At 35.2% G+C, this 27,800-nt stretch overlaps 1 protein-coding gene across 1 annotated transcript in view; it reads right to left on the bottom strand.

Annotated features, from left to right (window-relative positions):
* Positions 1 to 27,800, bottom strand: part of Nos (Nitric oxide synthase) — a 343,349-nt gene that overhangs the window by 203,908 nt on the left and 111,641 nt on the right. The gene's annotated exons all lie outside the window — the stretch shown is intronic.

The raw sequence follows: 27,800 nt of genomic DNA, 5'->3' as shown, positions 1-27,800 counted from the left end.
ATATATCCCAGCATTTATCCCACAATCAAACCTTTCTAGAGACCTTCCGGCTCGCCCTAGGCCGCAAAGACTCAATACATTTTAAGTGCCCTATGTCGCAAAGACTCAATGCACATAGAAACCGGGCTCAAATATATGGTATGGTGAAGATCATAATTTGCTCGCTCTTTTGTTATTTATCTTTGTGACGAGAAAAATTATTGAATTTACTCCCATTTAAAGGAGAAAGATAAAACAAATTTAGTTCCGCTTTTAATGTTTAACGGAATTCAGATTCTTTATGTGAGGCTTTTGTCATGAGAGGCATCACTGTATAATATTTAGCTAATTAGTTTAATGCTTTCTTTTAGAACATTATTAACATATTCGTGCATCAGTTTGCATGTTTACGTCCTCCTTTCCTATAAAACACTTTAAACGTTAAAAAGGTCCTCCATTTTATAAAATACTTTTAATTTCCCAAAAGATAATGCGCGTGATGATAGAAATAATACTTCATAAAACTGCGTACTGAGTCTGAGGGGCTTTATATTTCATTTATGGACTGTCAGTTCTCTATTTCAGAAGTTAACAGTGTTATTAAAAATGTCAAGAAGAACAAATCACCTGGGCTAGAGTCTCTTTACAATGAAATTGTACAGCACTTTTATGCGGTGGATAGCACTTTTTTGCACAGACTTTTAAACCTTTGTTTACAATTATGAAATTTTCCAGCATAATGGAAGAGGGTTGGGATTGTTTTGATTCCTAAAACTTTAGATAAAAGAACTCCGTATCTTGATAATGCATTAGACGTTTTCCTACTTTGGGAAAATGTCTTGAAACTCTTTTCATCAATAGAATAAATTGATATTTATTCTGTTGATGAGACAGAAATGTTTTATAATGATTCTCAGTTCGGATTTACTCCTCAGAAGTCTGCTGAAGATGCCATTATTCGTCTTTGTAATGTCTTGTCGTATGGAAAGAAAATGAAGTTTACTACAGTCCTTATTTCCCTGGATTTCAAAGGTGCTTTTGTTAATGCTTGGTGGTCATCTATTTTAAAAATTCTAAAAGATGCTGCTATATCACATAATATCTATAACCTGCTTAAAAGCTTCTTGAACGGGAGGACCGCTGAGCTTCAGCTAAGGGATCGAAGCTAAGATTTATTCTTTAGAAAAAGGCTGTTCTCAAGGCTCTGTGTCCGGATCTACTCTTTAAAACATACTAATAAATTATCTTTTAAGTCACCTCGACGGTTGTTTACAAATTGCATTTGCAGACGACTTACTTTTAATTTTCCAATGAAAGACTTTGAATAACATTCTTTTGAGAGCACAGGAAGTGCTAGATTTTGTCTTCAATTGGGCGATTTCCCATAAACTCGCTTTCAATTCCTCAAAATGTAAAGCTATGATTGTTCCCAGAAAGTTTCTTGAACAAAATGTTGCTCCTTTGATACCCAATGATTCTCCATTGGAATTTGCAGAAAATTTTAAGTATCTTGGTGTCATTCTTGACAAAAATTAACATGGAAAAAACACATTGAATTCCTTTCTGTTAAATATGAAAACAATATTAGTGGCTTTCACCGAATCGACAAAAACACTTTTGGAATAAGCTACGATGTTAAGATGTACAAGTAGTGTATTTTACCTTTCATTTCGTACGTCTGTCGTGCTTGGGAACATGTTCTTGCGAAGAAGGTTAACAAAATGAATTTGAGAAAGATTCCACGGAGAATTCTTCTTCGTATTATTAGTGGTTATAGAACCTTAAGTTATGAGGCTACTTTTGTTCTTGCAGGAGTTTCGCCTATTGATTTTGAAACTGAATATAAGAATAATATTTTCGAGTCATTGGCAACTGATACTGTGGGAGACTGCATAAACTGAATTGTCCCTTTACCTGATCTTCCTCATTGAGCTACTTTAGAGCCCATAAATTTCTACGATTATAAAAAGACTACTGAAATGAGTTTTCATATGGTTTTCTTTATAGAGGACAGCAAGATGGACAGCAAGGTTAGTCTGGCAGTTGTTCTTTTTGAAGGCCATTCTGAGGTTTGTTACTTTAGACACCGTATACAGAATTAATGCACAGTTTCTCAAGCAGAACCTCTGTGTAATTTATATACCCGTCAAATTGATCAAGGATAACGGAGCAGCAATCTCAAGGTACCTTATTCTGATTCTCTTTCTTCTCTTCATCATTTGAACAGTATTACCAGCTGCGACAAATTAGTTATCCAAACCCTATTAACTGTCAGTTTGCTTAGAAATAGAAGAACTGATATCCACTTTTCTTATGAGCGTGCTAATCACGGTTTCTATGAGAATGCAAGAGCTGATTTCTTAGTTAAAGATGCCTTAAATTTACCCATTGATATCAACATTAGCATTCCAAAGAGGTATTGGAAGTCATTTCATTATAAGAAGCTTTGGATGGAATGAGGAATATATTTCATCTTGTAATGCTAAGGTCACCAAAAAGTTATTTCATCCTATTTACTGTAGTTCCGAGTCTTCTCTCTCTGTTAATTTTAAAGTTTCTTATTTTTATCTGGTCACGGTAAATTTGAAAGTTACCTGTTTCGTTTTAATCTAAGATCAAACAGTTTATGTGAATGTTAACAAAAACTAGCTCAGGATTTGGAACATTTGATTTTCTCATGCCCTACATTCGATGGCCATAGATTCTGCTCGATTACGATTTGAAAATGTTCGAAGTGACTTGGCCAGTGAAATTATATGTTTTCGTGAAGTCCAGACTGCTCTTTTCTGCTTTTGTTCATTTGATTTCTGCATGCAGCTTTTAATGTTTTAGTTAACTTACTTCTGTAAGCCCCATATGTTATACATCTGTGGTACACGGGGAGTCTGTATGTGCATCAGACATAAGCTAAGGACATAAGCTTGCAAACTGATATATTGTGCATCAGTTTGCAAGCTTATGTCCTTCTCTCGTAAAACACTTTTTGTATAATGTGCATCGCCTCACACGTTCATATACTTCCTTCTTGTAAAACACTTTTTGCATAAAGTGCAACACCTCACGAGCTTATATCCTACACATCCTTAATCTAAACACTTCAAAGTCTTCCAAGACTGGTGGAGGAAATGTTGCCCCGTTTTAAACTTAGAATCCAATAATAGGAAGTGATTTCAGCAAAAGTACCTGCAATATTTATTTATACTTTAGCTTGAAGTTACAAAAAATGAAACATTTAACGGAAGCTTAACGCGAAAATCTGTTAATACGACACTGCGTATGAGGAGCACCTACAATTTCAAACTACATTTATTAATTTTTAGCTATATTCGCTCCATAACTCGTGCCCTTTTCTTACCACAGAAACTTGAAAGATACATGTGCTATGATGTTATCTTTTGAAGCCAGGCGTTCGAACAATGGTTACTAAATTGACAAACGATAAGGGGAATAATACATGTGTTGAGGTGAAATACTTTGAGGGAGCAAATAATTCTATAAAGAGGGTGGATTGTATTCAATGCATGTGTGCACAAGTATGCTATTCTAGGGTTTCGAAAAAAGGAGGGGACCGAATTAGGGCTAAGAATGCCCTTCTGACTCGAAAGAATTCGCGGAATCAGGATTCAGATGTTTCGTCTTTCTGTAATCATTTGAAGCCGTAATTTTGAAGTGAACATTGAAGGAATGCGAAGAAATGTGATTCCATCGAAGGAATCGAATTTCCTTTAGTTGAAATATAGTTGATCTAGTGTTTCTTTTAGTAGTAAATATGGCTCTTGCCAAATGAAACAGCTTTTTTAAAATGCAAAGTCACTCCTTTTGCGAAAGAAAATGGAAATTTTGCTGCAGCAAGCGTGTTTGATGTTGGTGAACGATGATAATTTATTTGGATACGATTTATTTGGAACGATGATCATTGGATGATGATAATTTATTTATGGATCAGAATAATAATGACGGTGAAGATGATATGCCTGAAGATATAACGGTTCACGAACATGACGAAATTTTCATGTTATCCGATAATGAAAATTCTAAGTTCTTAAGGTATGTCATTTGTTTTAAATAAACAGCATTTAGGTACATGTAAAAAATGTAATTTTTGTATGCTAATTTTTTTCCTTAGTTTTTTTAATCTATCATTTTTATATCCGGGTTATAAGCCGTAAATCTAGATCTTATTTTTTGTATTAAAACTACGCGTTATAAGCCGAAATATGCTGTTTTCAACACAAAGATCAAAAGAAAGACTAAAAATGTGGTTTTTAAGGTAATACACATACTAAAGTAACTCTAAACAAAGCGAAAAGATACAACTCGTTAACAATCATAGCAGATAGAATCTGAGAGTTCGGATATAAGTTTTCTTCACGTACTCAGTAAACTAACATCTCACTCGTTCTTGAAACCCTGTTTACATTTCTGGTGGATCTGGCAAGGAAAAGAAGAGCATAAAAGATTTCTTTTTATATATATAAGCGGCTAAAGTGTGTGTCGTCGATAGTTTATTGTTGCCACTCGGAAAACTGAGTGAAATTAACATTTCCGCAGTTTTTAATTAATATCTCGGCAGATTAAACTCGTACGAAGATGAGAAGGGTATAGATGGATTCGGAGAATTTTTTGAAATCAGATAATACGCATCTCGAAGTTCAATTCGGCGCCGTTCCGTAGATATTCGAGAAAAAAGAATTTGGCACGTAACCAAATCCCTCTAATAGGGAAAACCCAAGAAAGAAAGTGGAGAACGTAGGGGAAAATTAGATTTTAATTAATATCTCGGTAATTAAAGTCACAAGAAGACACGAATGGTCAAAATGGCGTGACACCGACCTGTGGAATCCAACGCTGTGCTTCGCTAAGCCCGGGATCCAGCCGTTTCGGAGGAGATGATGTTACTTCACCCCATGTATATACGCGGCTTAAGTGTTTGTTTGTTGCCGATAGTTTATTGGTTGCTTGCGTATCTGTACTAACCAATGGGCTGAAGTACCCACGGCACAGGGTTGCCGTTTCAATTGAGACGTAGACAATTTCCTGTAAAACTTGCCTTTGCTATGACCATCCATAAGTCTCAGTGCCAAACGCTTAAGCGTGTTGGCATTTTTTTACCTGAGCCTGCATTTGGACGCGGTCAACTTTATACCTCCTGTTCAAGAGATTGTGAAAGAACGGACGTAAAATTAAAAATAAGGAATGGTCCTCTGCAATATGAGCTTAAAAATGATGGAAAGATCTACACAAGAAATGTTGTGGACAAAGAGATCTTTGACATGTGAAATAACATTTCATTATTTAAATCAGCTTTATTGATTGAGCTAGCGGTGGGCTCTTAAGAAATATGTCGCCAATGGTTTTCTTCATTGCACTCTACTTTAAGCAATTAAGCAAGTAGAAGGGGGTACCCCGTGGGGCAGTAAGCAAAGAGGCGCCCTCGCCGCCAGTCTTGGGTAATTCATTTTAAATTAGCAGACACCTTTGCACAAGTCATTTAATTACAATTTATAATATCTAGAACAGCGGTCATTTCGTATGTCCGCCGGGCGTTCTAGTAACATAATAAAGGATTTAACACATAAAACTGACGTGTTAATTAGTCTTTGAATTTTGAACGTGTGCGACTGTGTTAAATGCAGGTCTTTTTTTTTTTTTTTTTTTATTTTTATTTTTTTTTTCTAATACTTTTACAAGAACTAATATTCTCTTTAAGTTTGAGACTTATTTTCATGCTAATTCCTCTCTTTTCAAATATCCCAATAATTTTAATCAAACTCAATTAGGATTCTAAATAATAAAGAGAGCAAAGGTTAAGATTCCCGAATATTTTAATTTAAATCGAAATGATTAAACTGGTAAACGTATATTGCCTTTTCATTGGGATGATGAAATTTTGCAAGCATGCAGAAGGAATTGTTAACTAAAGTTTATTTGTACATTTAAGGAAAAAAATAAAGAAATATTTTCCGATTTAACTAGAAAGAAAAAAAGATATGGCTTAGTTCCTAAGCTTTCAATTTGTGAAGAAATCTCAAAAGTTTTCGAAAAATCTCAGAAGTTTCGAAAATAAACGCGCAACAATGAATAAAATCAGAAACTGAATCCACTAAAATTCTAAACTATCACAGAGTTACAAAAATAGAGAGAGATAATATTTTATAAGAGTTTTTATTGAAGTTATACTGAAAGTGATTTTATAAGGATAAAAGAATATTTAAAAGTAAAAATAAGACTGACAAGTAAACATGAACTTTTCTATTGACGATCAAGAGATGTAAGATCTACTAGAAACATACTAGATATATTGGAATAAAATTCCTTAAATGTGTTAACAAAATAAGTAGTATAAAAGGTCATGTTATTGCAAACACGAAGATACAGAAGAATGCAGAATAAAAACATAATTTATTCAGGAATATTATGTACATGGAATTGACATTTCCGATACTTTTTTAGTAGGTTACATTATAATTTTGCTTTCTACGCGTACGTGGGTTTGAAGTGATTGACGATAATACTTGATGAAGAATCAAAACACGGTTTATTCACCAGTATTACACAGGACAGTTCCCAAGACAGGTTTACAGTCGTCGGGAAACTACGACAAACACACTGAAACAATCAGCAACACAGCCTTCAGGCTATAACGGTGAAGATGGCTGCACGGCAAAGCATTAAATTACAGTTCCCGACTCGGTTCAGTCGCTGTTAAACTAATCTCAGAACTCAAAACAGCTAAACTCATACTCTAGATCAGTGATGCCCAAACTTTGGCCTCTAACGAGCACATTTTGGCCTATCGCGAGTACATTTCCAAAACATCAACATTTTTGTTAAACATATTCCCAATCTTATGTGATACATCTTAAATATTAATTTCGGCAAATGGTTTTGAGATGAATAATAATATTGGTTGAACTTTATGGAAATCAGGAAAGCAGAGTTCAAAATTATTTTTCAGTGCATTTAGGTTTTCCAAGTATTTCTCTGTTTCAATTGCATCGTGGTTATTAATATGGCTTGATAAATTCTGAAAATGGGTGAAATTTGTTTCTTTCATCTGATTTATCCACAAATTTTATTTTATCTGAAAAGCAGTTACAGCCCCAGTCAAATGCAAAAGGGTTTTTCTCTTTCCCTTTCCTGAAGCCGATATAAAAGGGATTCCTGAAGCCGATATAAAAGGGATGAAGACTGAAACAATCCACTCAAAAGACGGAAATGTCCAGTCAAAACACGTAATGAAACCACAGCTGTAGCACGAAGAGTATCAGAGATCGGTGACAGGAGACTGTAATGCCGCCGAACTCCCGGGATGAAAGACATTAAGACAGGTTTTTCTTTTCAGATTTATTTTAAACCTTAATAAGTGAATTCTAGGTTATAAAAAGGCTTGAATAAATGTAGAAAAATAATATAACAGCATTATTTTAGAGAGAGGAAAGGCAAAGCTTCCTGGACGCAAGATAGGCCTTACTTCGACGGCATCTTTCAGCCAACTCCCTCATTCTTCTTTTGTTACAATGAGAAATGGATACACCTAGTAGGGGTGAGATCCAAAATTGCTTCCTTCAAGTACTCCCACTCCACTTACCTAGCTTTACAAAGAAGCTCCATTTGCCTAGCTTCGAGCTCGCCAGAAAAGCTGGGGTGTTCCCTATGAGAATAGGCAATTCTCTAATTGCGAACACACGTTGTTACAAGATATTGCCAAACCATTCCTCTAGCTTTTACGCACAAAATAGAATCATGAATCTTGCTAAATTTCATACAAATTTGTCTTTTAGCAGAATAAAAGCTTATAGGGGTTCTGGGTTCTGAGAGAACAGTCGTTTCCTTCTTTTCCAGGAAATCTACAGTCTTATTTCCCTGTACTCCAAAAACTTCCCAAGGTTACAAATACTTAGTTTAGTATTATATTCTGACAGTCGTGACTCTGAAGCATAAAATACACAGACCCGGTTCCCAGTGCCCAAAAGGGCAGCCTATGCTACTGCGGAAGGTAGCTTATGCCATCCGAGTAGGTAGCTCAATAGCCAGAGACAGGTTTCAATTGACTCTATCTTTCGCGATCTGCATACCCCCAGAAGTGAAGACCTTGGAAAGTCGATGTACCCTTTTGGGGAAGTGAAGTGAAGGGAGCAGCCAACTCACCTCGCCAAGAAATGACTTTTTGATATCAAATTAGCTGTTCCTAAGGAGGAAAAAAAGAAAAAGAAAGTTACAAAATCGTGTTCAAAACCACAACACGACGCGTTTGCCACTAGAGAGAACTGCGTCTTGTACCCTTTCCTGCACATCTTTCCATCATACATAATAGCTTTAGAAAGGATCGAGAAAACTGCAAGCTTATTTTCCCCTTCCTTTCTGCATGCTTTCGTGGTGTAATGATAGCGCATATTCGAGATGTTCAGGTTTGACTATTCCGGCGATGGTACTGCACATTTTTCACGTCTCCTGCTTCGCAAACAACTAACATTTCTCCAGTGGCGCCTGAACTACAAGGCAGTGGATGATGATTCTTCACCACCAGAATTTGACGATTGCGTGTCCTGATCCTTAGTCGCCTTTTAAAAGGGGAAGGGTATATTTTCTCCCTCCTTCCAGCATGCCTTCGTGGTGTAACAATAGGACACTCGTATTCGAGAGGTCCAGGTTCGAGTCCCGGGGAGGGCTTCCTCATTTTTCCTGTCTCCTGTTTCAAATTAATCAAATGTCTCTACAAAACATGGTTGAGAATTTAAAAGCTTCAGAATTGTGTCCATCTTTCGCTATGGAATTTTTACGCTGTCAGCTTTCATGGTGACAGCAACAGAAACTCTGTCATCAGTTTGTTATTCGACGGTATATGTTTTAAAAGTGAACTTCTGTGGCCTATAGGATTGTTCTATGTATGCATTCCTTTTGTAATACCAGCGGCCGAGCGGTAAAGTCGCTGAACACTGGTAGTTCGGTCCGAGGTTCGAATCCCGCGAACGGGCTGACTGCATGGGCGTTTTCGTGGTTTTCCCCATGTGTAACGTGTATACGAGCCAGTTTCCCTTAGAAAGTCCTCCACGAAAGGCATCCCTCCCCTTAGGCAGATAGCCCTAGTGTGCTTTGCCATCACACCACACCACCTTTTGTGATAATTTCACACAAAAGATTATTTATTATTTCACACAAAAGATTATTATTTTTAAGTAATATATACGATAATCCCTAAGTATTCATGTATTTGAAGACTGCATAATTCTTGCTTCCTGAAAAAGTCTTTTTTGACATTTTAAAATAAATAAAAAATGCTTTAAATCACTAAATATGTTTATATATATATATTCTTCATAGACCATGGCTGTATTCGAAACATGGAAAAAATAAAAATGAGATAAAATTATTATAAAATATTTACTTTACTTACGTAGAGATAATATAATGGATAATTTAATTTAATTTTATGGAGAAAAAACAGTAACAGAACAGTTATCGGTTTTTTCCCCTCATCATTTTTTCATAGTTTAAAGAAGAATATTTATTAAAAATTATATTAAATAGCTATAAATTAATTGCATTACATAATATTTGTCACACTTTTGTCCTGCAATCTAATCAGAAATAGCAAACAAATTTTGTTTTTTGTTCGAGAGTCAGACTTCCCGCATTCTGCGAAACTATTCGAGTTTTTTGGAGTATTTAACGTAAGCAACGGAAAATGACAACGATCTACTAAACTAAGGCGTTATATTAAAATTTTATTATGCTAGAAATGTTTTCTAAAAACCTTCAGTGTTGCTAATTTTAGCGCCAGCATTTACTTGCTTTCTTCTCTTTTATAAGCACATAATTATTCTCTTTGTAAAAAGTAAACACATCATTGCATCCAGAAAGCCATCTTTCTCTTTGTATTCTTTCTTTATTTTTCTTTCAGATTTTAAATAAAGGGGTTCATTATCTTCAATACTTTTTAAAATTTATTTAAAATCCAATGCCTGTAATCTGAGGACGATAGAAACTACCAATCACAGAACACATCATAAAATATTCACATACATTTTTCTAACATAAACGGAAAACCTGGCTTAAATAATGCACCACTCTCTTTGAGTAATTTAAAGGAGACTTTTAATTCAACCCCTTTACTTCTGTAATTGTTTCATCATTTGTAAAAGTTGCTCCATCCAAAGTAGTTGCGGTTTTAAAGTAATTAGTGATGCAAGAATGCTTTGGGAAAAATGAACGAAGATTTGTTTTTTCAGCCATTTTCCAAAAAGCGTTTTACTTACAAGACCAGCAAAACACATCCTTTTGGTATTTTCTTCTAACACGTGGACGTGCGTATGCAAGTTCTGATTGTTAGCTGTTTCGAGGAATATTTTATCCAGTAAAGTTAATGGAATGTAAAACGAATTTTAAAACACATGCATTGTTATTTAAAACGTCTTATAATGGATACCCTTCTTTAAGAATCTATTTTTAGCTCTTCATTTCATTTCATTAGCATGTTAGCGATAAGCAATTTTAATTTTAAACTTTGCTCGAAAAGTAATGGAATATTTGAATTTTTCCTCCTAAGAAGTTCAATGTGAAAAGAAGAAGGCTTAGGTCTTTCAAGCATTCAGTACTATGAAAATCAAAAATATCTTTCTTCTTACTTTCACGAACATAAAAATGTGCTTTTACATTTTATACCTTTCCTGTAACTTTTAGGTTTTTACATTCTATTCAAAATATAAAATCTGATACTATTGCTTTTGGTCAGAGAATTCGACACAAGAACGTCTTTCTGGATAAAATCATTTGTCACAATTCACGTAAGTTTAGACAACCTTTCAGATCTCGGAGTTGACAAGTTCGAAATAAGTTTAGGAATGCTCTTGCGTACCACTGGTGGTACGCAAGAGCTAAATATGTCGTACACAAAGAAACAAAGTATTTTTAACTTTCAAATTCAAAAATCTTGTGAAAAAAATAAAAAAGAAACTTGATAGAAATTTCTTGTGATCGAACTCTAACTGAAGATTTAAAAAATAGCATTTTTAACTCTTGGTCGAACCGAAAAAAAGAATTTTAAAGGCATTTCAAATAAAGGGGCTAAATTTTTATCACCTTTTTGCAAAACCTATTACACAAATAGGTAACAATTATTTTCTTCCATGTTACGTTTGAAAAATAAATACAGTAGAAAATTAAAAGTGGTTCCTAATTTACGCTTAAAACTAAGTGAAATAAGACCAGATATAAAGAAATTAATCTCCCTTAAACAGGACCAAATTTCACACTAAATTTTAGAATTAAAGTATAATAACTTAAATTGTTATAAATATAATGATAACCAATTTTCAGTATAATATTTTTATGTGTGCATATTTAATACAAATAGCCAATAGGTTGTGCAAGTGGCAAAATATTGTTTTAATATTTTTATTAAGAAATTGAAAAATAATCACTGTAAAATGTAATGATGGTACTAAAGCTTTTCAATTTTTGTTTAGATGGTACGCGTTAGTCAAAAGGTTGAGAATCATCGCTGGCTCAAATCATTCAAAATTCATAATTTTGAAACCAATGCTGTGTATAACTTCCATTGCAAGATATTAATTTTTAATTGCCCTTTATTGGATATCTATTAGTCTAAAGGCTGTAAGCGTCTTTTAGAACAATTACGCTAACGGATGGTCAAACAAGATATTCAGAGCCGTATGTTAGTTCTGCAGTGACGCAGCTAGGCAAAATAATGCTGGCATATTAGAGGCGTTCAAATTGACGAAAAGGAGCATGATCCTCGTCCCATTAACATCCCGCCTGTTTCTAATGCAATATATAACGTCCTGAAACATATTGCCTGTACCCACTATAATAGATAACATCTTAAAGTATGCACCTGCACAACTATGTATTTCGCAATGTATATCATGTAATTTAATCCCTTTTACTTGAGCTAATTTAACGCTAAAAGGTAGGAGTACCGTTGATGCCGCCGCCGGTGGCAGTACTTATAGTGCTCACTGGAGTCACAATTTCCATCACGACTCGAGGAAATGATGCCAGAATGTTGTTAGTTTTCTAGTTAGTGTGTGGGGCTAATACCTGCTTACTTAGGGTAAATATTAAGTGGCCCCCCTCACTTCTACGTAACGTAACATAACATTATATTAAAGCGGCAGGACTGCTCGGATTCTTCTGATTTCTACGAAAAAGAAAGAAACTGGGTCTTGATTGTCATTAACCGTCTGAGATTTGCCAGTTCACATGATTTATTCTGCTACATACTGATTCTTTTTATCATACGATACTCAGTATAGGTCAAATTTTTAAGCTAATGTTCGATCGCTTCTAGGCATCTGATATTCTTAAAATGTGTTACACGCACGTATTTAAGATGACAGTATAATATCGAGCAGAAATTTATAATTTCTTTATTTTCTTGTACGAAGTAAAGGAAGTATTGTAATAGCGACATATTTCGTGTATCATATTTCAACGAAAATATCCATTTTGACCGCTCTGGAATCCATTTGAAGAATGTTGTGTCACTTCTGTACGTACGGACAGGATAAAGGACCCTTTTTCCCAAAACGGATTGTAAAATGGATTTCCAGCATGCCTTCCGCCCTGACTATATTTACAAATATGCTTTCTCCGGGACTCGAACCCGGCCCCTTCGGTACGGTAATCAGAGTTAATTACCACTATCACAGTTGAACGGCTAACGAATCGGAAGAAAACTTCCCAAGTGAGAAAAACTTAAGAATAAATAATGACAACTTAGTCTCTTTACCTTATTTATTGAATTTTTTCCTCAATGCATACATTAAAATACATATATTTATATGTGAATAATTATAAATGTTGTATGTAAACACAAAATTTGCTTGCATAATGTTAGTGCAGTGGGGAAACATTACTAAAAATTATCTTAACCACGGATTATAGATGCTCAACGGTCAAACGGGCTTATGTCTTATTCATTTCAAACTGAGAAAGAGAGTTGCTTACATGTAAAAGTATCTGCAACCAAAGCTACTAATTTTTAATGCAAAAATTGGTATCTGAACTTCCTTATTTTTTGAGAAATGCGAATTAATCAAATTTACACTTTGAAATATCTGAATAAGATTTAAATCACACTCTAAATTAATTAGCTCCTTTTATATATTTTTCGGTGCGTTATTTGTGTTCCTTTTCGATGGCAGTGTAAATAATGTAAACTCGGAATAATTAAAATCTTGAAATCTTTGCAACGAATGAATAATTGAGATATAGTATTCGTGGGCACCACGACGTTGCTTCCCACCAATATGAGAGAGCTGGTCTATAAGCCTGAAATAGAAAATTATCAAATTTTGAACAAATATTGCTGTTAAGACACAATAACACGCCGAATAAATACTAATTCAGAGGTCAAACAACAAAAATCAGCGTTAAATTTTCAAATTTTCACAGGACTAGTTTCGATGGTTTTACCGAACCACCATCCTCAGCTGCAAAAGCGAAAATGAACGAGATAGGATAAGAAAGCCTGCACAGAAAATAAGCTAGTGGCGCCATCTGTTGATGAAACCAGAACTAAAACATAATTTCTTTAAAGGCCGAAGGCAAAGATGGATTGGAATTAGGATCGTTAACTAGAACAGAAAGATTTTTTTGAATGTGAAATGCCTCTACAAAATCCAGTTCTCCAATGGAAGATATTTTTTGAATAATTTTGGCAGCAGAAAATTTGAAAGAGTGATTTTCGGAAGAACAATGTTGGGCAACAGAAGACTTCTGTGTTTCCTTTTTTCTAACATATGCCTCATGTTCCTTGACGCGAAATTTTAAGGCTCTCTTAGTTTGGCCAATGTAAATTAAACCACACTGGCAAGGAATCCTATAAATACCCCAGGAATTCATATCCGGAATGGGGTCCTTAAGTATGGAACTCGGAATTTTATTCCGTGTTCCATACTCAAGGACTCCCATCCGAAGGAGAACACTGCGGGTTCTACTGCGAAGGTCTTTCAACCCTTTTTCCTAACCCTAAAGTCTCGGGTGGATTACATCTCACGACGTATTTTGAATACCCACTTGCCGCAGAGACAAATATCCATGCCGTCTCCGGGATACGAACCCGGACCCTTCGATGTGACAATCAGCTTTAACTATTGTCCCAGCTGGACGACAGTTCGGGCGTATAAGTTTATCTGAGAATTGACAATTTTCGAGGCTGCGTATTATGATTGATGCTAAATTAACATAACAAATATTCCCACCATTGGCCGAGCGGTGAGACCGCTAAGCACTGAATTTTCGACCTGGTTCAAATCTGTCCGCGCGCTGGCTGTATGGGAATTTTGATTTTTCTATGTGCAACGTGAAAAAGTTCTCATTTTATCTTTAAAAATTCACCGCCTAGACGGAAAAGTGGTTAGTGACTCTGAGTGCCGTACTGATTGGCTTGGGGTCGAATCCCGCAGAAGGCATGAATGTAAATTATCTGTACCTTTAATAGGAAATAACGGTGGCTCACCTATTCGGTGCCTTCACAATGAAGTGACGATCGTTTCCGGCTTTAGTAATAGTGAAAGCCTATAATGGCTAGTGCGTCGCCCAGACGGTATAGTGCTTAGAGGAGCCTGACTGCGATACCGAAAGGCCCGGGTTCGAATCCCGGAGATGGTATAGATGTAAGCTTGTCTGCCCTCCATAGGAGGTAACGGTGGCAGCCTATCAGAGTGGCCAATGCCGATATACGCAAGTGCTCACCATCGGGGAAAAAAATAATAACTAGTGCCCGCCGTAAAAAAAAAAACAAACAAAAAAAAAAAAAAACTTGTTCAAACCAAATTTAATGGAAGAGGACGTAAAAAGAGAAAAAATTAAATTACAAACGTTTCTATTATCAAACAGTATTTATTCATTTTATCGAAGTATTTCATGAGTAATCACTTACGGTCTTACCACATATTACAGAAAATAAACGTGTAATTAATATTCCCATTCGTGCGAAAGATGTCTTTCTCTATTCACCGCCATCTTTTCTATTATCACCGTTTTATTTTTTGCTAATAACCGTTTCTCTGCTCTCGCTTAGCCGCCGATTGTAGCTTTCAACCGGAGACTCTTTCTGATGTCAGTAAAAGTTTCGCTGAATGTAGATGCGCAGGACTGGGAATGTTTCACAATGAAAGAAATCGGAAATCAATGCTCGGAAAGGGTGTAAATTGAAAATCGATCTAATCATAGAGCTTTTAGAATTTTGATAGATAATCCATACAACAATGCAAGAGGTGATCTGCTGACAAGTTTGTGAAAGGTCTTTAAATGATGGCCTTTGAACTAAAGTACTAAATTTTTTTAACGCTTCTTTTTTGCCCCTATAAGGTTCAGACAACTGAACAAAACGAGATGGAAACTGAACGTAGAAGGAAAAGAAAAGAGTTAAAATACGGAAACGTGTTTTCTGGTTTCGTTTTGAGTATTCTATGTCAACATCTTGAAAGCTTCTAATGACGTAAGAAAAAACGTCTTCTCACAAGAATTTCCGTTTAAAAATTGATTTAGAAAATTATGCTAGTCGTCTGTACCTTTGTTTGCAATTCCGTCATTAGGAGAAAGTTAAGGAAACTTTCATAGGTTTTGATGAAAGAATGTGTGGGTAACCTTTATAAAGTATTTTCTCCCTCCTTTCTGCATGTCTTCGAGGTGTAACGGTTAGCACACTCGGCGCGTATTCGAGAGGTCTAGACTCCAGTCCCGGCGAGGGTACTGCTCATTTCTCATGTATCCTGCATCAAAATAACCTAATGACCCTGCAGTGGCCCCCGAACTAAAAAGAGGTGGATAACGATTCTTCACTACCAGGATTTGGCGATTGGATTCCCTAATCCCAATAAACTTTTAAAAGGGGAGTATATAAGGTATTATCTCCCTCCTTTCTACATGCCTTCGTGGTGTACTGGTCGCATCCTAAAGTTATTAGATTGCTATTATTTATGTGTTCAGATTCAAGGTAACATTGCATTTAGTACGCATGTGCGCACGTAATTGGTCTCAGGCATATAGGTGTTTATTTATTATGTATTTAAGCGGCATTTGTGAATTTATGTATATTTGTGTGTATATATGTGTTTTAATTAGGTCGATTTGTACGAAAGAACATGTCGCAAATGCATGCAAATATTTATGCATTCAATTTCCAGGTTACGTTGTATTTAGCACTCATGTGCACACGTAACCAGTTCTCAGGCTTTTATGTGTTTAGGTATTTATTTATTATGTCTTTAAGTGTATTTATGTGTGTATTTATGTGCGTATTTATGTGGTTAATTAGGTTGGTGTGTACGAATGAACATGTTACAAAAGTATGCTAAAAATTAATGTATCCAGGTAACGTTGTACTCAGTACTCAAATGCACACGCAATAAGTTCTCTGGTATTCATGCGTTTAGGGTTTTTTTTTAAAATTATTATTATTATTATTATTATTATTATTATTAATGCATTTGAGTAGCACTTATGCACAATAATATCAAACGAATGTATTACTGCCTCTTTTCGGCCATGTAAACTTTTATTGGAGTTCAATATACGCTGGGCCCGGACACTTTGGACGGGAGTCCACCCCGTTGGCATTTGGTCTGCATGACTGCTGACGGTGCGGTCCGGGCGTTGGGACAGGGCGTCCTGTGCGAGGCTCGCGTGTGGCCCCTCAAGCTGGACTCTAGATAAGGGAGGACGTGGCACTATACCAATTGACCATCATGGTAAATGGATGGTGCCCACGCCCTCCGTCACTTATCACTTATCACTGGTAGCATCCTCGGCGAGTATTCGAGAGGTCAGCTTCGAGTCCAGGCGTAATGATTCTACAAATTTTTAGCACAATAGGAATAGTTTGGAAAGTAAGGTGTTCGTTGAGGTCTATGTTATTACCATGTAAGATTTCGATCAGGTGGTACCGTTGAAATATTTTGTACAAGTATACATGCTCTTGATTCATAGCAACGCTGGAGAGCAGGGAGTGGGAAATAAAGTTATAGAAAAATGCTTATTCATGAAAGATTCTGAATAAATTCAGCTGAAAAATATATAAAATATGTTAAATGTTTTGCTAAAGCACTTTTCCTTCAGATGTCCGAAAGGAGATGAGATTACAATAAGAAGCTCTTTGATGTCGTAAATTTTATGTCCTTTAATGTGAATCTTAGGTAAAATTTAAATTCAGTTTAAATTTAGAAATGTTTATTCGTAAAAAGTTGGTTGCTATTTAGGTTTAGATTTAAAATCAAAGTCTTTAAAGTCTTTTATTTTGCTAACCAATTATTTTATTGCTTACTCCCACTTTTCTTTATGTTTCCCTCCTTTTTAGTATGCATATCAGAATGCAAATTAGTTTGAGATTTCTTAACCTGAGGTTTTCCGATTGCCAGCGAGAGCGTGTTTCTTCCTCACGAGGTGACGTTATAAGGTTGAATTGGAGTATGACCTGGTTTCCCTTGTGACCAATATAAGTCGTCTCAAGCACGCTCTAAGGTATTTTTCCCGCCTTCGTACCATGCCTTCGTGATGTAAGGGGCCTGCACACTCGCCGCGTATCGAGAGGTCCGTGGTCCCGGCGAGGACGTTCTCCTCAATTCTCAAGTCTTCTGCTTCAAAAATACCTAATGTTTCTACAGTGGCGCCCGAACTAAAAAGGGTGGTAGATAATGATTCTTTACCACCAGGATTGGCGATTGGGTTTCCTAATTCCCAGTCGCCGTTTAAAAGGGGGAGTATATAAGGTATTTCTCCCGCCTTCTTAGCATGCCTTCGTGGTGTAATGGCCAGCATACTCGGAGCGTATCGAGAGGACCATGGTTCTTGTTCCCGCGAGGGCATTGCTCATTTTTCAAATCTCCTGCTTCAAAAATACTTAATGTCTTAATGTCTTAATGTAACGTATTAAAAATACAACGTTACTAGGTTTCTGCTAGTTCCAATGACACTATTACTCGTCTTTGTGTTATAGATGCCACCATTCAAATTGTTACTCCGGTGAGAAGCTTGAGCCAACTTTGCATTAAATATTGGGTATTTTTAAAAAAAATCGGTTTTTTTTAATGTGATATATAATTCAGTTTTTTCCTGTGGGGAAAAAAAAAATTAATTTGTCAAAAATCTTACACTCTACTCGATGACCAATTAACATACCTCTGGTAGCGTCATGGTTCTGTGTTCATAGAGTTTCTGATCTTTATGGAGGGGAAAAAAAAAAGAACAAAAAAAAAAAAAAAAGCTCAACCAAGTGCGATTTGAGGTCATCGTTATTACTGAAATTGCTACCATTTAAAAACGCTTGTAAACTTCGAAGACTGCGATTTCGAAGGGCCCAGGTTCGAATCCCGGAGAAGGCATGGATGTAATTGTCTGTCCCTTCATAGAAGGAAAAGGTGGCGCACCTATTAGGTGCCTCCATAATAATGAGACCACCACATCTGGCTTTAAGAGAGGCCCATGTCAGCATAAACAAGTGCCCGCCATTGGAGAGGGAAAAAAACTTCGAAGTAAATGATAATCCGATGAACAAGGTCGGGGCTATATGAGGGATGCAACGTCACTTCTCAATCAAGCCGCAGTAAATTCGTACTTTTCCCTAAACATGTGTGCGGCCTTCGCATTGTTGTGGTGGAACACGATTCCTTTGCAATTTGCCAATTCTGGCCTTTTCTCTTTGATTGCTTCCTCTAGTTTCACAAGTTGTTAGGCAGTAAACATCTGAGTTGATCGTTTGGCTGCTTAGAAGCAGCTCAAAATACACAACACTTTTGTAGTCTCATCAAATTGACAGCTCGATCATTTTTGGATGCAATTTAGGTTCCGATATGATTTGTGCTGTTTCATCATGCTTGAACCATCATCAGAAATAATTCTTAACAAATGGTCGGTTGCATTACGTTCGAAATGCGTATCGCAAATATGGATTCGTTGTGTTAAGTGAATTTCTTTCAATTCATGCGGAACCCGAACATCGAGCATCTTAACGAGTCCAAGACATTTTGTCTGATTTTTCAGTTGTGTAATACATTTAACCTTTCTGAAGACTCTCGCACAGTTCTATGACGATTCGATTTAAATAACGCTTTAATTTTGCCATTCATCAGTTTTAGAAGGTCCTCCAGAGCATGAGTCATCTTCAAGTGAAAAATCTCCGGAATAAAATTTTCAAGCTAATTCTGCGTGCGTTCAATAAGTGCTTGTTCTTAAGCAATCAACGCCATAAACTTCACATATCTCTTTGTGTGCCTGAGATATCTCGCTTTTCTTAAATTAGAAAAGTAAAATATGTCGAAAATGTTTATTTTTGCACCCAATGTTAAAACTGGCCACAGACTAACAGTTGTAAACAAAATTACAAGAAATTTGCAACCTGAAAATGTCAGTTGTCAAATCTCACAGAAAAAAAATGAGATTGTAGAAGAATAACAAAATGAACATACTATTTGTACAAAACGAAATTACCTTTTTTGCCAACCCATTAATTCCTGCAATCTTCCTTTAAATTCTTTTGTTTACTGCTATTTTAAGTTACCTCGCCACAAGTGGTTTTCAAGCTTACCAAGTAGGAGAAAGGCGTTATATATTCAAGTTCCGATTTAATAAAAACTTTTATTTAAAACCTTTTGAAGACTCAGTAAGTCTTTTCGGACTTGGAGTAAGCGGTAATTCGCTCCAAGTTTGTTAGAAATTTAATGCTAGTTTATGCTACCAAAGCAAGTCAAACTGCATAAATTTGATATCATGATTATTATTATTTTCTTCTGTATATTGTATATTTGACAGCGACTCTGAGCATTTAAATTACGTTACCCGGGTCAGGACGTACTTGTTCATTATAAGGTTTTTACTGTTTACTTTAGATTGAATTATCTATGTACTGAATAGAATTGCAAACTCAATGTTATCTTCTTGACTTGTTAAATTTCTGTTATTAGCTCACTCTCTCCCTATATCTGGTTCAAATTTTCAGTCGTTAATAAAATATGTTTTATTCATCCAATCAAGTTCAAATACATTTTTTTTAACTTGTAGTGGATGACACTTGATGTTAATACCGTTTTTTCACATATTAAAGTCAATTGCTACTTATTTATTCCTTTTTATAGGAACTAAAGCTATTCTGTCTTTATTAAATATATTATAAGACTTACAATTAATGACAGTTTATTAAGAATTCATTCCCACGTGCTGAAAAAATTAATTGTATAACAACTTATAAATAATAGTACATGACTGTGATAAACGGGATTGTAATATTTAACAGAAATAAGTGGCAACAGTAAGACAGAGTACTAAAATTTTTAAAGTGTAAGGAATGAATGAATTGTAGTTGCATATATTTGAATGAAGCGGATGTAATGTCCCATTATGTATCGAAAATTCTTCCCATATTTCTATGTAAACGTGATAACAATATATGTTTCAAATATAGCGCTTTGAAATGTCCATTGCTTCACAAACGGAGAATGCGAAAAGATAGCGAAACGAAACTATGTTAAAACAACGCAAGCGACGATTAGAGAAAGAAAAACATAAGCGCCAAGAAAAGCTTGCAAATTAAACAAAGAAGAAAAGCGCCAACCCTTAGATAAACGAAATAAAAAATTACAGGATGTGGCTCAAGAGCAGAGCGAAACTCGATTGTGACATTTTGTGTTACATTTATTTATTAAATATCACATTCTTCGCACTTAAACCATAAAATTCAGTTCAAGAGCAATATCGCAAAATAGTTTTAAATTGAGCATATCTTTCGAATTTCCGATACAGAGTCTCGCCCGCTGGAGATAATAAAGTTTTTCTGTACAACGTTGCCATTGCTTGCTTTGAAATGCTTGAGTTTTTTAATCAAAAACTCGTTAAAGTATTACAAAATATGAAATCGATAATAAACAAATTCCAAATTTCAAATTTGGGCTTCCACATTCCCATATTCGCAATAGGATTACGTCATTCAAAATTCGATGGCTCTAGGTACCGTTGTTTTATCACAATGTGAGAAATATACATACATTTATGCAGATTTTTCCTTACTTAATTTCTTCAAATATAATGCAGGACTCTAACATTTGTTGGACTCTAACAGTTTGAAAAGTGAAACGGACATTTATAGTGAACCAACACAAAATCGCAAAACGAAAACAATAGTTCTTCAGAGACAAAGCCCCTTTGGACTACAAATATATATATTAAAATTTCAACACTTCAGTTTAAAAAAAAATCTGAAAGGTTCCAGATTTTAAATTACGAGCAAAGGGGCGTTTTTTTAACGTTTTGTGTGTTACCTTTATTTATTAAATATCATGTTCTTTGCCCTTAAACCATAAAATTAAGTTCAATAGCAATGTCGCAAAATAATTTACAAATGAGCATATGTTTAGAATTTCCGATACAAAGTTCCGCCCGCGCTGGAGATAAAAACGTTTTTCTCCTCTCCCCCGTAGAGTGTTGCCGTGGTTCGCTTTTAAATCGTTGAGTTTGCTACTCAAAAATTCTTTAACGTTTTACAAAATATGAAATCGATCATAAAAAAATTCCAAATTTCAACTTTGGCCTTCCACACGCCCATATTCGTAGGGGGATTACGTCATTCAAAATTCGATGGCTCTATGTACCGTTGTTTTATCACAATGCGATAAATATACATATAGTTTTGCAGATTTTTCATTATTTAATTTCTTCAAATATAATGCAGGACTCTAACATTTGGTGGCAACAGTTTGAAAAGTGAAACGGACATTTATAGTGATTCAGCGCAAAATCGCGAAACGAAAACAATATTCCTACAGGGACAAAGCCCCTTTAAACAAAACAAAAAAACGAAAAAATTTTAATAATGTTAATAAAAAGTAACTAAAACTAATTTTTTCTTTGTTGACCTAATTAGGAATTGACTTTATTTATTTACATTTTTATATTACTTGTTTTGTACCTTAGCAGAGTATTATGCCCCGAATTGTGCAATGTTAATGTCTGTTTAAACTGTCATTCTGGCCTTTGACCAAGATTTAGATGCGAAGAGATTCTACTGTTGGTGTAATATGTCGGCCGTACGCTCAGGTGTTTGTAAACTGCCCAAGTCGCAGAATAAGAGGGGTGCTCTCCAGGAAAATTGGGATAAATCTGGGAAGAACTCGTTCTGTCAACTTGTAAGGTGTCTAAGACGTTGGCCAGTAACAGGTAATAGTCGCTTCTGCTCAGTCACAATAAACACTCGTAATTCGACTCGGTTAATGTAATTGATCTAAGATCAAGAAGAACAACAAGAAATGTTCTTTGAATTACGTCTATATGCTACAGTTCTGGTCGTTCGTGATGAACTTCTCTTGCCTTTGTGTGTGCTGACCGCTTACAACGGCAATTCCACGCTTCATATGAGTCAAATAATGATACAGTTCTATAACCACTTGACCGTTTATACGAGAGAGATTCGTATAAAAATTCCTATTCGTTTTGAAAAATGTCGTCAGTATTTTTGAACAACTTTAATAATTCGGATAATATCAAAAGGTCAGTGGCCATCTTTAAACATCCCAATAATTGTGTGTTTGTATTTTATCCTACGTACAAGAGCTGTATCGCAAAATACAGCTCTTTATATATATAAGCGGCTAAAGTGTGTGTCGCCGATAGTTTGTTGTTGCCACTCGAAAAAATGAGCTCGGAAATTAACGTCTCCGTAGTTTTTAATTAATATCTCGGCCGATTAAAGTTGTATGAAGATAAGAACGGTGTCGATGGATTCGGTGAATTTTTTGGAATCCGAGGATACGCGTCTCGGATTTCAAGTCAGCGCCGTTCCGTATATATTCGAGAAAAAAGAATTTGGCAGGTAGCCAAATCCCCGTAATAGGAAAAACCCAAGAAAGAAAGTGGAAAATGTAGGGAAAACGTAGGGGAAAATTAGTTTTTATTTAATATCTCGGCTAACTAAAGTCCCAAGAAGACGCGAATGGTCAAAATGGCGTGCCACGGACCTGCGGAATCCAACGGTGGGCTTCGCTAAGCCCGGGAGCCAGCCGTTTCGGAGGAGAGGATGTTACTTCACCCCATTTATATATGCGGCTTAATTGTCTGCTTGTCGCCGATAGTTTATTGGTTGCTTGCGTAACTGTACTAGCCAATAATGGGGTGAAGTTGCCACGGCACAGGGTTGCCGTTTCAATTGAGACGTAGACAATTTCCTGTAAAACTTGCCTTTGCTATGACCATCCATAAGTCTCAGTGCCAAACGCTTAAGCGTGTTGGCATTTTTTTACCTGAGCCTGCATTTGGACGCGGTCAACTTTATACCTCCTGTTCAAGAGATTGTGAAAGAACGGACGTAAAATTAAAAATAAGGGATGGTCCTCTGCAATATGAGCTTAAAAATGATGGAAAGATCTACACAAGAAATGTTGTGGACAAAGAGATCTTTGACATGTGAAATAACATTTCATTATTTAAATCAGCTTTATTGATTGAGCTAGCGGTGGGCTCTTAAGAAATATGTCGCCAATGGTTTTCTTCATTGCACTCTACTTTAAGCAATTAAGCAAGTAGAAGGGTGAAACCCCGTGGGGCAGTGAGCAAAGGGGCGTCCTCGCCTCCTGCCCTAGGTAATTCAGTTTAAATTAGCAGAGACCTTTGCATAAATCATTTTAATTACAATTTATAATATCTAAAACAGCGGTCATTTCATATGACCGCCGGGCTTTTTTATCTTCTAATTTCCTTAATTTTGCAGCACAATGCGCAAAATTTTAATCTAAATTGGTCTTTTTTCGTTTGTTCTTACTACCTTACTTATAATAATAATAATAATAATAATAATATATATATATATATATATATATATATATATATATATGCGTGTGTGTGTGCATATATTTATTAAGTATAGACAAAAAAGAGAGAAATTTAGAACCAAATCCACAAAGGCATGAAAGAAATTAAATTAAAAACCAATATTCAACGAGTATTCACCAAACCAATACAGAAAATACAGAGAAAGGAACAAAAATAACAAAAAATATAATGGCATTGGGATAATTTGTTTTAAAATAAAAATCGCATCCGAAAAAGATCATGTCGTGAATTTGGTTTGATTAGAAAGGTGATGCGTACTTCGAGCTGTTCCATGCAACCAAACGATCACCTCAGATGTTTACTGCCAAAAACGTGTGAAATCCAAAAAAAGAGAATTGGCAAATCGCAAAGAAATCGTGTTCCACCACGACAGTGGGAGGCCTCACTGATCATTAGCAATACGTACGAAAAAAAAAAAGGGACAGCTTTATATCTCCCGTTTTAATGGGCCGATAGACGAAATTCAAATTGCGTTTTCCGTGTCTCTATAGCGCGACTTAGGATATATATTAGATTTATATATAACATTGCTCTAATAGGTATTTTGACGCAAAATCGAACGTTTTTTGAAATGGCATGCCAATTTTCTTTTATATTTCGATTCTACGACTTAAAATATGCCTAGACATTAAATTTTATAAAATTTGGGGCGAAATTTATGAAGAAATTTAAAAATTTATTTTGGCGAATTTTTTTTCAGATGGCGAACTTCCTAATTTATAGAAACTATTTTCATTTCCTCTTTTACCTTGTCAACTAGCGGAAAAGAAGTCATCGTTCATACTTTCAAATAATTTTAACAAAGTGCGTAACATCTGGCGTTACTATCGCTTATAATCAATATGCCAAATTTCAAAACGCTCCAAAATGTAAATTCACGTATATCTTAGGAAATTTCGAATAAAGAACTCTAATTTTTTTGCAGGTATGCTTAGAAATACGTCTATTTTAAGATGATGGTAAAAATTTTATAGGTTGTAATTCAAAATATTTTCGGAAAATTTATAAAAATTATTTAAAAATACAAGTTATAAAAATAAACAATAAATAATGTGCGAAATAATGTGCAAATTATATTTGGATTAAGCCTAAATTTCGAGTTCTGGAAGAAGGAATCAAGTAAGTTTGATTAAAAAAAAAGAGATATTAATAAATGGTTACAGCCGAAAACATCGCGGCAAAAACATCACAGACGAAAACGTCGCGGAGAAAACAACGCAAGACGAAAACGTCGTGCTGCAAAACATCGTGGGAGAAAACATCGCAAAGAGAAAACATCGCAGTTCTAAAACATCGCGGTACAAAATATCGTCGTCGAAAATAAAGCGGTTCAAAAACAAAAACTTCGCAGTTTAAAAACATCGTCGTCGAAAATATTGCGGTAAAAAATAAAGTATCTACAAATCATCGCATGACGATAACATCGCACACATGCTTTTTTCAGCTTTAATAACTATAAATGGATATTCCCGTAATGATTTGCGAGCGCAAGATGGAAAGAAGGATAATTTTTACTTTCATATTTTTTGTTAATCAATAAATTTTTGCTGAGAAAACAAAAAGGAAACTTAAGCATAGAAAATTAATGCAACTTATAGCACTTAATAGAATTTTAAACCGACATATTTAATTAACAAAGGCCCATTTTTTTATAAAGTTTTTACTGGTAATTTTCTGAAAGGTATAATCTATAAGTTGCATTTAATTTTCTATGCTTAAGTTTCCTTTTTACGTTTTCAGCAAAACATTTATTAGTTAATAAAAAAATGTGAAAGTAAAAATTATCCTTCTTTACATCTTGCGCTCACAAATTATTATGGGAATATCCATTTACAATTATTAAAACCTGAAAAAAGCATGTCTGCGATGTTATCGTCATGCGATGATTTGTAGATACTTTATTTTTTACCACGATATTTTCGACGACGATGTTTTTAAACTGCGAAGTTTTTGAACCGCTTTATTTTCGACGACGATATTTTGTACCGCGATGTTTTAGAACTGCGATGTTTTCTCTTTGCGATGTTTTCTCCCACGATGTTTTGTAGCACGACGTTTTCGCCTTGCGTTGTTTTCTCCGCGACGTTTTCGTCCGCGATGTTTTTGCCGCGATGTTATCATCAGACACCTAATAGGTTAAAATATACATCAAATTCAATTAGCAATGAGGAGCTAAAATTTTGAGTAGGCTAAGTTTCTAAAAACTACACTTACGATTTTTACAAAACTTGGCACTTTTGCAGAATTTGAATCGTAGAATCGAAACATGGGGAAAAAATTCAATGCTGTAAATAAATCTAATGCATATCGTATGTCGCGCTTTCGAGGCATGAAAAACGCAAGTTGTATTTCGTCAATCGGCCGGTAGAACAGGAGAAATAGAACTGTCCACCTTTTTTTTTTTTTTTTTCTTTAGCGCAGTGTACAGTATTATTGGAACTTAGTTGGGAAGGTGCTGCCTCATCCTCCATGTAGCTCTAACCTTTCAGAATCGGATTATCATTTGCGTTAGAAGTTTACAAACTTCTTAAATGGTAACAATTTTATCAATAACACAACAAGGGCTAATCTTTGGAATATGGTAACAGGTAGTTTGGCGACATTTTGGTAAGACGATAAAGGTTACTAGCTAGGACTTTAGCAATAATCTGAGAAGTACACAGTTCCAGTCACAGATTATTTTGTGGCGACTTTTATAATAGATAATTTAGAAGGAAAAGAAAATTAATGTAATGGTTAATCTTTGGATTATGGTAACTAGGTGTTTTTTGGCGAAAATTTGGCGACCAACCCTGCTACAGCAACCTGCTAGTTTTTGTTTGGACGCCATTTTGTTTTCACGAAGTAAAGACATGTTTTTTTTTTTTTTTTTCCCTTCAACATTTTTTTATAACAATCTGCTAGCCAAATTACGCTTATGCCAGAACTTTTATGGAATAAAAGTGTTCAATCATGACGAAGATTAGATGCGAAATTGGGAGAAAGTGCAGAATCGCAAATTGCTTGCCGCGTTTTTAAGAATTGCACATACACGGTATCCATGTACACGCCGACCTATTTTCACTTAAAAAAACATCCCAGAATTGCACAAAAAATGGCATTGCTCACACTCTTGACTTTATCCATGTACACTGCTAAAGTCCTAGCTAGTAACCTTTATCGCCTTACCAAAATGTCGCCAAACTACCTGTTACCATAATCCAAAGATTAGCCACCAGAAGTTCTCTGAGCGCGGAAGCCATGAAGTTACCAGAAAATAGAAGGTATTTGACTGACTAAGGTTTAATTTTTGTATAGAAAAAAAAAATTGATTTTTATTTCGTACTAATAAACAAAAATTATTTTCTCGCCAACCTGATATATTGTCTTTTGCTTAACGTTCTCTATGGTTTGAGATGGCAGCTACTGATAGTATTCTATCATACTGAGAAGTGCTGTAAGAGTATTTTTGGGGAAATTTCCAGAACTGTAAAGTGTTTCTTTTGGGAAAATAAATTTTACCAATCTACCATCAGTTCTATGTGCATTGAATCCATTACAAACCCGTAAAATAATATGGAATAGTCGAATATGCATGGAGAATTTTTTTTAAATACTGTATGCATAACTAGTATTTATTTGCCAAAATATTATATACTGGAGTAACATATTTGCCGCATATGAGCTTTCATGCGAAAATATTTATTTACTAGCAATAACACATGGTATTATTTTTTCTTGAATGACAAATGATTTCATATCGCGAAACTTTTGTCAGTTATGTTGGCAGTTTTAAGATATATCGGTGGAATGTTTATGATTCTGTAGGCCAATATTAAATATTGTAAAGTTGAAAAAGCCGAATTGAAAAGAATTTCAGTAGAAACAAATAAAGTTTACCATTATTTATTGGAAATAATCTTTGGATAAATGTCTTGTATTTGAACTGCTGAATTTTTTCGATAAGGTTAGAATATTGAAAAGAATATTTTCAGAATAGT

This window comes from Stegodyphus dumicola, chromosome 7 (assembly GCF_044657685.1).
Source record: "Stegodyphus dumicola isolate Sdum_Otavi_A_Nest chromosome 7, ASM4465768v1".
NCBI lineage: Eukaryota > Metazoa > Arthropoda > Arachnida > Araneae > Eresidae > Stegodyphus > Stegodyphus dumicola.
The sequence above is the reverse complement of the archived record's forward strand: the minus strand, read 5'-3'. Positions and strand labels throughout refer to the sequence as shown.